Here is an 11,013-nt window from a genome sequence, read left to right on the forward strand (position 1 = left end):
CCCCCAAGAATACATACAGTTCTTCAATCCAACAATTTGCAGGACCCTTGGGGATTATCAGTCAGGAAATGCTGGCTACAAAAATGGTAAGGTTTTAAACTTGTGATGGATTTTCAAAAAAAATACAAAAATTTTAAATGTTTCTCAAAATAACTTAAACAGTTTTGAAATATTCACAATAAGAAGAGAAAATCTTGTCCTTAATACACTCTTCTCTTTGTTAACAGTGTGGTATGTATTCTTAAGGAATAATCCAATCATACATAGTAGCTTATTGTTACAAAAACTAAAATAGAATAAGAGTGTGCATTACTTTGTCCCTGAAAAATATAGGCTTTGACATTGTTCCTTGTTACAACGGAAACATTTCATTATTTTTAATAACTACAAAATATTCTTTTACATCAGTATACCATAATAGAGTCCTTCCTCTCTTATTTTATTTTTTCATCACCATTTACCCCCCATACCCTCTCTTTCCTCCGCCCACTCCCCTTCCCCGTGCAGTCACCACGCTGTTGTCCTTGTCCATGAGTTTTTCTCTCTCTTTTTTTTTTTTTGCTAATCCCTCCACCCCGCCTTCACCACAGCTGTCAACCTGTTCTCTATGCTACGTGAAATAAGCCAGTCAGAGAAAGACAAGTACCATGTAATTTCACTCATATGAGGACTCTATGAACAAACTGAACTAACAAGCATAATGGAGACAGACCCATAGATAGTCCTTTCTCTCTTGATGAACATTTATATTGTCTAATTTTTTATTTTCTTTATTTTTCAGAAATATTTTGTACATATATCTATAAATAGTATTGCAAACATTTCTGTGTGATAGAATCCTAGATGTAAAATTATTGGATAATGGAACTCAATATTTTAAATTTTGATAATTGTCCCTCAAAAGATTATTTGATTTGCCTTTTCATCCCAGTGAATGAGAGGGCCTGCTTCTTTAGAAGCATGCCTACCATGGGTAATATAATTGTTTTTATCTGTGATATATGAATAAATGATAAATGACATATAAATATTCTTTAAATTGCCATGAAAAAAACATCAATGCTATGCTCTTTGACTGTTCCACTTATCCTTTCTCTTGGTCAGTTCTCTAGATAAAATTATTTTATACCACCATTTTTTACATCCTCTCTGTATTCCCATTGACTATATTGTCATAGAATTGAAGCAATTTAGAGTGAGAAGTGGTGTGTTGATCAAAATCTATTCTTCTACCATCTAATGCTTGGTTAATACCACTAAGAAGTGTCTGACCAACTTGTGCTTGAACACTTCCAAGGACTTCCAATTTATGATCTTCCGATGCAACCCATTCCACCTTTCAGTGGTCTTTCTTTTCTTTTTAGTTGTTTTTTTTTCTTTTAAGAATTGTGCTTAAGTTTTTTTTTTCTTCATCTTACTGCTGTTGCTATTACAGATGCCCCCATTGTTCCCTACTTTGCCCACCTCTACCCAGTTCCAGCATCCCCTTCCCTCTGGCTGTCCACACTGTTGCCTGTGCCTATGGGTTATGCATATATACAGGCTCTTTGGCTAAGAATTGTACCTTTGATATCACTTGTAAGAACTCTTTATGAAGCCCTAATGATCTTGCAATATGTGAAATATTTTTCTAAGGAGACAAAAGCTCTCAGTCTATAGTTTCCACCCATTATATACCTCATGAGATTTCAATATGAAATTGAAAGTGAAGGTGGTCTTCCCTGCCCTGGCAATTTCTTCTAGGGGTGCTTTTCCTAATGTCGCTTTGCATTTCTGTGAATTAATTGAAGGTAATGGCTAAATGGAAGCCTTGCTTACATTCTCCAGAGCACTTCAAATATCTCAGAGGGGAGGCTTGTTTTCATTTTGTGCAATGGTAGTTATACACTGTCTCTCTTCGTATGCCTCCTATGATTTTCATTCTTTGTGGCTTAGACACTGTAGCATCAATACATACATTTTCCTAGGTCAAGAGAATAAATATGGTAATTCATATAATTCATCTAAAACATATTGATTACAGTTCATTAGATTTGTTTACTGAGGAGTGGATAAAAGTCAGCTAGACTGGTTCTGTTATGAACAATCTCAGGGGATAACTCACAAAAATATGTATTCTCAGGTTGAACCTAGACCAGAAAATTAACTTTTTATTTTATTTTTAGTTTCTTTAATTTTTGGCATTTCAACCTCTGTGCATTTTACTTTCTTACTCCATGTTAAAGATAAAAGATGTTTTTATCTGAGCTGTTCCTGCTTCTTGCTTTTCCTTATTTACAAATTGAAATTGGGTTACTTCAATTTACATATTTCAGCTCTATTCCTGGATTCAAGGAAGGAGGCCTTCCTCTCACTCAGGAATGAAGTGTGAAGGGGAAGTGGGTGGTCCTAGCCTTTTTTTCTCTTTCCTCTGAGAAGCAAATTTTGTGGACCAGCTGCAGGGCACCAAACTTGACAATTATGAGTGCAACAAGCTTTTCCTTCTTCTGTTTTTTACTTGTGCTATGTTCCAGGTAAGCAGAATATTATTATAATTTTAAGGTTGGATGAAATAGTTTCAGATTTTACTTTTGCTTTTTGTTTTTACTTCAAATTTAATAGCTACATCAAGGGAATCAGGTAGTTTTAGAAAGCAGGGTCCTGGGGAAATTTTAAAATTAATGCAGTACTTTCAAGTAGCTTTCTGTGTTTGGATCAATAGGTAGCAAGGCTCCTTACGTGAGAGAACAGGTGGCAAAGCTATTGAAACACAATACAGAAGTTTTTATAGCTATTTGGGTTTTCTGCCAAGTCGGACTGGGTTTCATTTCTAATGAAAAATCTTTTCTTATGCATAATAGCAAGGTGCAAAATCTCATAGAAAAGAAGGCTATTAAGGTCCATCACTTTTAGAAATGTTCACAAAAATCTCCATTTGATAAAATAAATTTCTCACATTGTGTGCAATGGTTAGCACTGTGGATCTGTGAGAAACTTTGAAGTAAAAATTAGTACAAAATATGATTACAGATAGTGTTAGAAGTAGAGACGGATGGGTGAATATTCAAGGTCTGTCACTGTAACTTTGGAGAAGTCGTTTATCTACTATCAGCCTCACTTCTATCAGCTATGATGGAGATAATTATAGCACCTGATACATTAAATTTTGTAAGACTTGTGAGGATTACATGGCATGGTTATAAAGACAAGTGAGATAAACAATTTAAAATTAGTAATTCCTATCAAATTATAACACTTCTACAAACATTCCAAAGGCTCCCAATTATAACTAGATTAAAATCCGGATACTTTATCTTGGCTTGCAAGGTCTCATGTGGTTTGAATGAAAGACAGTTTTCCAATTTCTCTCCTGCAGTATTTACTCAGCTCTGTTACTCCAGCTATGCTTTCCCTCCCCTCCCCCAGCCCTGAGTTTCTTCAATTTAAAAAAATATGTATTTCCATCCAGAGTCTCTAAATTTTCTTTCTGGAATGATTTTCTCCCAAGCATTCCAAGACTGCTTGTATCCAGGAAACGACTTACATTGTGCATCCTCAGAGAGCTTTTCCGACCCGTTTAAAATAGTGCCTGTCCTTCCAGGCAGTGGACGGAGGCAGGTGCACACACCAGAACCGTCAGTAACACCGTGTGAAAGTAGCTGCCAACCGAGAATTCCATAGCCAGTGAACATACTCCTCAAAAATAAATGTTTTCAGACAAGCCAAATTAAGATAATTTGTCACCCAAAGGCCTACATTTCAAACAAAGTAAAACTTGAAAAAGCAATACTTTAAAGAGAAATTTTTCATCAGAAAGAAAATAATCTTGGACAGAAATATAGAAATTCACAGAGTATATTTGTGTGTAAATACAAATGAGTATTGACTCTATAAAATAATAATTAAATGTTCTGGAGGGTTTATGTACAACAACAGAGTGTATGTAAAATGGCAAATGCATATGATAATACAGAAGGCAGGAGCGGTTAAATGGTATTTAAAAATTTTAAGGTCCTTCAAAACATCCAATATGACCAGAGCGAGGAAGTAACAATTCTGCATTTAGATTTTTGAACTACTCCCTCAGCAACTAATAGAAGAGCTGGTCAAAGATCAATAGAGACAATGTGATCTATAAAATGCCACCAACCACCTTCACCTCACTGATGTTCCTACAACAACTCCAAAACACATTTTTAAAAGTGCAAATGGTATATTACCAAGACAGAACATATGCTAGCATATAGAACAAATCATAACAAATGTTAAAAGACTGAAAAATTCTATTTTTTCTGAGAGAAGAATATTATACATCAATAACAATCAGATATCTAGAAAATCACAGAATATTTGGAAATTCAATAGCATACTTTTAAATAATCCTTCATGAAAGAAGAAGTCACAAGAGTAGAACATACTTTGAACTGAATGATCATGGAAACACATCATATCAACATATGTGGGATGCAGCCAAAACAGTACTTAGAGGAACATTTATAGATTAAACGCTTAATTAGATATGAAGAAAGGTCCCAAATCAATGAGTTAACGTCATGTATTAAGAAGCTAATAAAAGCATAATAACTATAAGTACAAGAAAATAATCAAGGTGAGAGCAAATAGTGAAATAAAAAGCCAACAATAGATTTTTAAAAGATCAACAAAATTGATTAATCTCTAGTTAGACTAATCAAGAATAAGTGAGTGAACACAAGACTGTAAACTTGCTTAAACATTAAAAATCACTCAATTTCACCTATGTTATGAATAGAATAAACAAAAATACTCTATGATCATGTCAATAAAAGTAGATAGTGTTGGACAAACACCAACATCCATTCACAATAAAAGAAACATCTTCAAATTGATGAAAAGCATTTCCAAAAATCATACAACTCACATAATAAATAATAGTGAAATACTGAACCTTTTTCTCCAATATCTGGAGTAGGCCAAGGATGTTTGCTATCATCACTTTGATTAAAAGATGGACAGTTGTTGAATGTGATTAATTCATGCACAATGCTGGCTGTGTAGTTATTATGTAGTACATGTTGCCCATTCTTACTCATTTTTTACTACTTATTGAATCTTGCTGTATTTATTTGTGGAAAGATATAATGTCACTTGCTTCATTGGTTGTGTTCTGTCTGATTCAATGAGAACATCAGCAAGGAGGGACTATGCTACAGAGACTATACATCCATCCTAGCCAATGGCTTAACCATCTCAGATGAAGACTGGCAAAACTACTGTATTTTTTGGACTACGAGACCACCCCCCACCCAATTTGGGAGGAATAATGGTTATTAATACTGCTGTGGAGTTCTGTTTACATTTACATTGGTGAAATATTGTGTTATTTGCATTATTAAATACTTTAGTACATTTTTGCTTCAAAAAGTTTTTTTCTTATTTTCCTCCTCTAAAACCTAGGTGCATCTTATCTGAAAAGTATGGTATGTGTTTACATTCTCATGGAAGCTCATTGCCACTCTAGGAAAAGCAACTGCTTGAAAATAATGAGTGGTAAGTTTCATTGTCTTCATTTATAGAGAGGCAAATACTTGTGAAGTATTAGGTTAATATGGATTGCATTCCTGATGAGACCAATAAAAGTGTTTATTTTGGAAAAGAAGAAAAAATGTTAAATCCCTCTAGGGAGAAGTAGAACAAGAACACTTTTACTTTGTCATTGTGTCTTTCAGCAAAACTCTTTATTTGCCTGCTTACATCAAGTCTTGTGCAAACTGACAACTGTAAGACAACACCTGCCTGCAGTCCTACTTTAGAAGTAATGTTGCCTCACAGAACAATGGTGAGAGCCTGCCACGTGTTGTGAGAAGCTGAGACAGATGTCAGATCCAACTGTTCAGTTGTTTTAGGGCATCCTATATTTATTAAGTCTGGCTACAAAAAAAATCTGGATTTTTTATAAAGTATTTTTCCATAGGTTTCTGTAGAAGTCACCGTTAACAGTCAAAGAATATTTCCAGATGCAAATTGTGTTATGGAACACATAATAACAGCAATGTGCTTGGTTCATTTTCCTTATTCTCTACCCAGGATAACAGAAAAGATTTATTTCTGGTATTAAGCTGGCTTGATGAGTCTCTTCTTAGACTCATAACCATTTTGCTATTAATCTAACCGAAATTGGAAACCAGGATTCAGAGTCATCTACAAGTAGGTTAAATGTTTCCTGGCATTTGGTTGCAAACTTGGGTTTCTCTTATGTTTCCTTGAAAATGTTTCAAGTGAATGCTCTCAGGCTTTCTAAAATTTCTGTTCAGTTTTTTTTTTCTGGATATAAATATACCAAACTAAATAGAGGGACAGTCCTGGAGGTACCTGCCTCTTCTCTGATTTGCTGTTCACTCTCCTCCAGCTCTCTCCTGCTACTTCAGCCTCAGCTTTTCTATACACTGGACTCAGGACGAACAGCCTCAGATAACAAAGATACTTGCAATATTTCCTTTTTTACTCCTGTGAGTATTGATGGCATCAGGAATGGCAAAAAAAGAAAGAAGTATGATGCAGAAAAGGAACAGAGCTTTTCCAGATATGAAGTTTCCTCTTCATCCACCTCCAAAAGCAGCCCAGAAAGTAAATCAATATTTCGGTCCTGGGATTGACCATGGGTAATATTTTCTTCTTAAGTCTGACATTAAAATTAAAAATAAAATTGTGAGTCTGCATAAATACCACCAAAGTTTGAGTTGATTTAAAGAGGATTGAGTGCATGTGTGTGTTCTTTTTAAATAAATCGAATAGCTAGGGCCAGCATGTAAAGGAGGGAAAGGCAGTTTCTCTTGCATTTAAAAGAACACAGCCCTGACTGGTGTAGCTCAGTGGATTGAGTGCAGGCCTGTGAACCAGACAATCACGGTTTGATTCCCAGTCAGGGCACATGCCCGGGTTGCAGGCTGGTTCCCTGCAGGCCAGTTCCCAGCAGGGGACACAGGAAAGGCAACCATACATTGATGTTTCTCTCCCTCTCTCCTTCCCTTCCCCTCTAAATATAAATAAATAAAATCTTAAAAAAAAAAAAGAACACAATTAATGAGTTAGTGTTGTGGACCATTCCTCCTGGTTCCAGGAATTGTAACTCTCTACTCCCTGTGGCTAAGGGCGAGGGAGCAAGGACCTCTGGAATAGGAGCCACAGGAGACAAAGCTTGTCTCTGGTAGCAAATGCTGCCTCAGTTTCCTCCCTGCTCCCAAAGCATGGTCGGATGGGTAAGATCCCTCAGAGGAGGGGGAACCTAGGCCAGACATGATCACTCGTGAGGCCTTCATGGAAGGACTCAGGGGACTGCAACAAAGAGGGAGCAATGGACTCTTGCCCCCCCCAACCCCGGCTTTGATGAAGCCCGAGTCCCCATGTCCCCTGGGAGAATCGCTTCCTGGCTCTAATTCCCTTAAGCCTGAATGCCTGATGGGGAGGGGTGCAGCTCCCTGCCTTGCTAGAGAGTGTCCTGGGGAAAAATCTGGCATCACAAAGACTTCCTGATAAACCTGTGAAATCTGCTCTGCTAAGAGTGCTTTCATTCATATGATAAGGGTCTGAGAGGAAATGAGTATGTCTCCCCAAAGTTCAGCAACCCCCTTTCCTGACAGACACTGACTCACACTAAGCCCTCGGATTTCTTTGAAATGTTATCTACTGTTTGATCCTTGCTGCCCTGTATTCCTGTGTATTACAACCCAATAAAAGCTCTTGGAGGAAGGGGCTCAATGCCTTTTTCCCCTGAGAAACTGACCACTGCTCAAGGCTTTTTTCTTCTGGGAAACTGGCTACCTCTCATCCCCAAGCAGATCATGTCTCAGTCATGTTTACTCTCATCCATGGCACACAGGGGAACTTGCGAGGAAAGTCGCCCCTACAAGTCAGAATTGGATACTACTAATAATTTAAATTTACATATCAGTTCTCAGGTGCAGCCTCAGTGCTAACTGTTCAGCTGAGGAAACTGAGGCTAGGAGAATTGAAGTAAGTTGTTCAGGGTCATGCAGATAATAAAGGGTGGAGTACACCCAGGTCTTTCAGACTATGGTGCTCCTATCCTTGAGGCCCAACTACAGCTTCATGCTGCCTCCCTTGAAGCAGAGAGAAGTGGGAGCATCTTCTAAATCAGGGGAACATGATAACCGGTGATGAGGAGGAAATGATAAATATACTGTGCGCAGATGACTGCCAAAATTAGCCTGATAAAAATGTAATTGCTTATTGGGTGCTGTGGAGCCTGAGCTACCATATTCTTGTGAGATTCTCTTTAAGTGCTCTCACAGGCCTGAAATGTTATCTGGAAGTGTTTGGTATGGTGGGAGAGGTGATGTCAGCCTGTGTGGACTTTAAGAAAGGAAAAGAAAAAATTGAGCCAAGAGATGCCTGTAAAACTCCCTACCCTTGACACTTCCCCATAGTTTGTTGCCGTTGCCAAAGAGAAACTACTTTCTTTTGAGCACAGTTCTCTTACATTTTTTTCTTATTTTCACCAATAACTTTATTGATTTGGATATTTCGAGTACGTTGGCTATCTCCTGCTATTGGCTTTTAGTGGGTAGAGGCCAGGGGTGTTGCTAAACATCTTCCAATGCATAAGACAGCTGCATAGCAAAGAATTATTTGGCCAAAAGGTCAACAGTACCAAGAAACTTTGCAAACCACTTTTGACACATTCGATCAGTCACAACTTTAAACTTGAGCTTTCTTACTAACCAATTATTAGCTATTAATCATTCATCACATAGATTCCAGTTGTACAATTGAATAAGATTATTAATTTGGAAGAAAAGAAAGTTTGGAAAGAAACCAATTATTTTAGACTCACTTGAATTTTTATGTAACAAATTTTAGGTTTTGGGGTGTTAAAATAAGAATACCCTAAAGACTACCAATATTGTAGGAATAGACCATGAGTGACAGATCAATAACAAAGATTTATATTTGAGAATTAGCAAATAACAGCATTTTATTGCCTGAAGGAATCTTACACAGCATCTGGTACAACCTCCTCAAATTTACAGATTATGAAATTGCGCCTCAAGAACTTAAATAACATTTAAGCCCAAAGTCACAAAGCAGTTAAATGTAAGAGCACTGGTTTCCAGTTTTTTGACCATCACCTAGTCCAATATTTCTATCAGGCTATTGAACTACTATCAGGATAATAATGATTACTCAAGCTATAAAATATGTGAATCAAAGGAAAGTGAAAAATATGAAAATAAATTGAGCTATATGGAAAAGAATGCTGACCCCAGAGTTTTGGGGGCATTTATGATTAAGTTATACGTGGAGGGAGGAAGAAGAGCAGTGCATACAGTAGGTGGATAATTAGAGGGTTGATAGGAGGCGGGAAATGTTTTTTTCCTACAGATTAACCACGAGATGCTATAAAGCCTTTTCCAATGTGTATTTTTTCTGTCATGTTGTATAAAAACACAACGAGGTAACCTGTCCATTGAGGATATTCAGATGTCAGTTTTAAAAGAATAAAGAAGACTTTTGTGAATTTTGTTCACTTATGTGTCCCAAACACATAGTAGGTCCTACACATATATTCATTGATTAAATGAGTAAAAGTCTTCTTACCTCTCTGTACTTGAATACATTATCAAGTATTTTGATGTAAAAAACTCTCAAGTGAATTGTAATTTTAGAAATGGTAACTAGGGTCATTATCATTGAATTAAAGTAGTTCGTAGTTAGGTCAGTAATTTTTGAAAAATTGTAACTAATTTCAAAAGTCAACTTAGATTACCTCCAATTTTATTAATAATAAAGTAGTCAGAGGCTACTCTAAAATTAAACTAGAATGATCAGAAGATAATTCACTGATGAATAATAATGTAGATTGTTTTAAAGAAGTAACATGATATAAATATATATGGTATATGTATATTCTGTTTGCTAAGTTATAGAGAATCTGTCACTTTTATACATTAAAAAAGACATCTCCCTCTAGAGATTATTATGACAGCTGAATAGAAACAGAATATACTTAATATTAAGATCCAATTTTCATGTCATGAATTCTTTGCACATTTTGGAGAAGAAAGCTATGCAAAAAAATGTATTGCTATGACTAGCATATTTAATACCACTACCATTTGTATTCTGAAAACAGGAAATTGTCATTATATTTGAATGTAAATCAACCCTTTTAGATTTGCTGAGTTTAAAGATATGGAAATATAGGCATGAATAGTTAAATGATACAGAAATTTATAAGGTGCAAAATTATTTCATTTCTATGGAATCCAAAATTTTTCATATTATCCTATTTTTTTGTGTTGCTTCTCTTTTTCATTGAAATTCTCCATTCCATTTAAAATAAAAAAATTGAGTGCTCAGTTTGCACAAGGCTATGCTCCAAAAGCTTTTTATGTTTTAACTCATGTAACCCTCATAACAATCTTAAGAAGTAGTTACTATTGTCGTCCCTACATGTGAGGAAAGTGAGGTACAGAGAAGTTAAAGAGCTTGCTCAAGTTCATACAACTAGTAAGTGAAATAGTGAGATTTAAACCCAAGAAATCTATCTGTGAAGACCACATCCTGAGAAATCTACGCTCATTTGCAGTGTACCTACTTATTCCCATGAACCCTTACTCATTTTGGGTTTACCCTGCTTAGATCCATCATTAAGCTGCTCAGATCGATGTGTTTATATTTTCTGCCTTACTTGGGCTACTGCTCTTTCACTCTTTCCCTGCCCACATCTCTTTCTACCTGTACTAGTTTCCAATTATACACATATAATGGAGTTTGTTATTATTCTGTAGGTCACTAGGTCTTTGCCCCTCCTTTTTTTGTATTTTTCCCTAGTTTTTAATTCAGTTTAAATAGTTCCTATTTAACTGTCTTCAGGTTAATTGAGCCATTCTTCTCCAGTATTCAGTCTTCTCTTAATTTTACCCAGTGAATTTTTCATCTCAGACTGTATTTTTAGTTCTAAAATTTCCATTGGTTTTTCACAGTTCTGTAATATTTACCACTCAGAGAAATTGACAAAAATAAAGAGAACAT

The 11,013-nt window shown here is 36.0% G+C and overlaps 1 long non-coding RNA gene across 1 annotated transcript; it reads left to right on the plus strand.

The window, feature by feature from the left end:
• Positions 1-2,428: 2,428 nt before the first annotated feature.
• LOC119040411 (uncharacterized) lies at positions 2,429-6,715 on the plus strand. The gene is made up of 3 exons (XR_008390801.1): positions 2,429-2,513; positions 5,416-5,508; positions 5,688-6,715. It is a non-coding gene; the product is annotated as an uncharacterized LOC119040411 (long non-coding RNA).
• Positions 6,716-11,013: the final 4,298 nt, after the last annotated feature.

This window comes from Artibeus jamaicensis, unplaced genomic scaffold (assembly GCF_021234435.1).
Source record: "Artibeus jamaicensis isolate MK-2021 breed Jamaican fruit bat unplaced genomic scaffold, CSHL_Jam_final scaffold_916, whole genome shotgun sequence".
Lineage (NCBI taxonomy): Eukaryota > Metazoa > Chordata > Mammalia > Chiroptera > Phyllostomidae > Artibeus > Artibeus jamaicensis.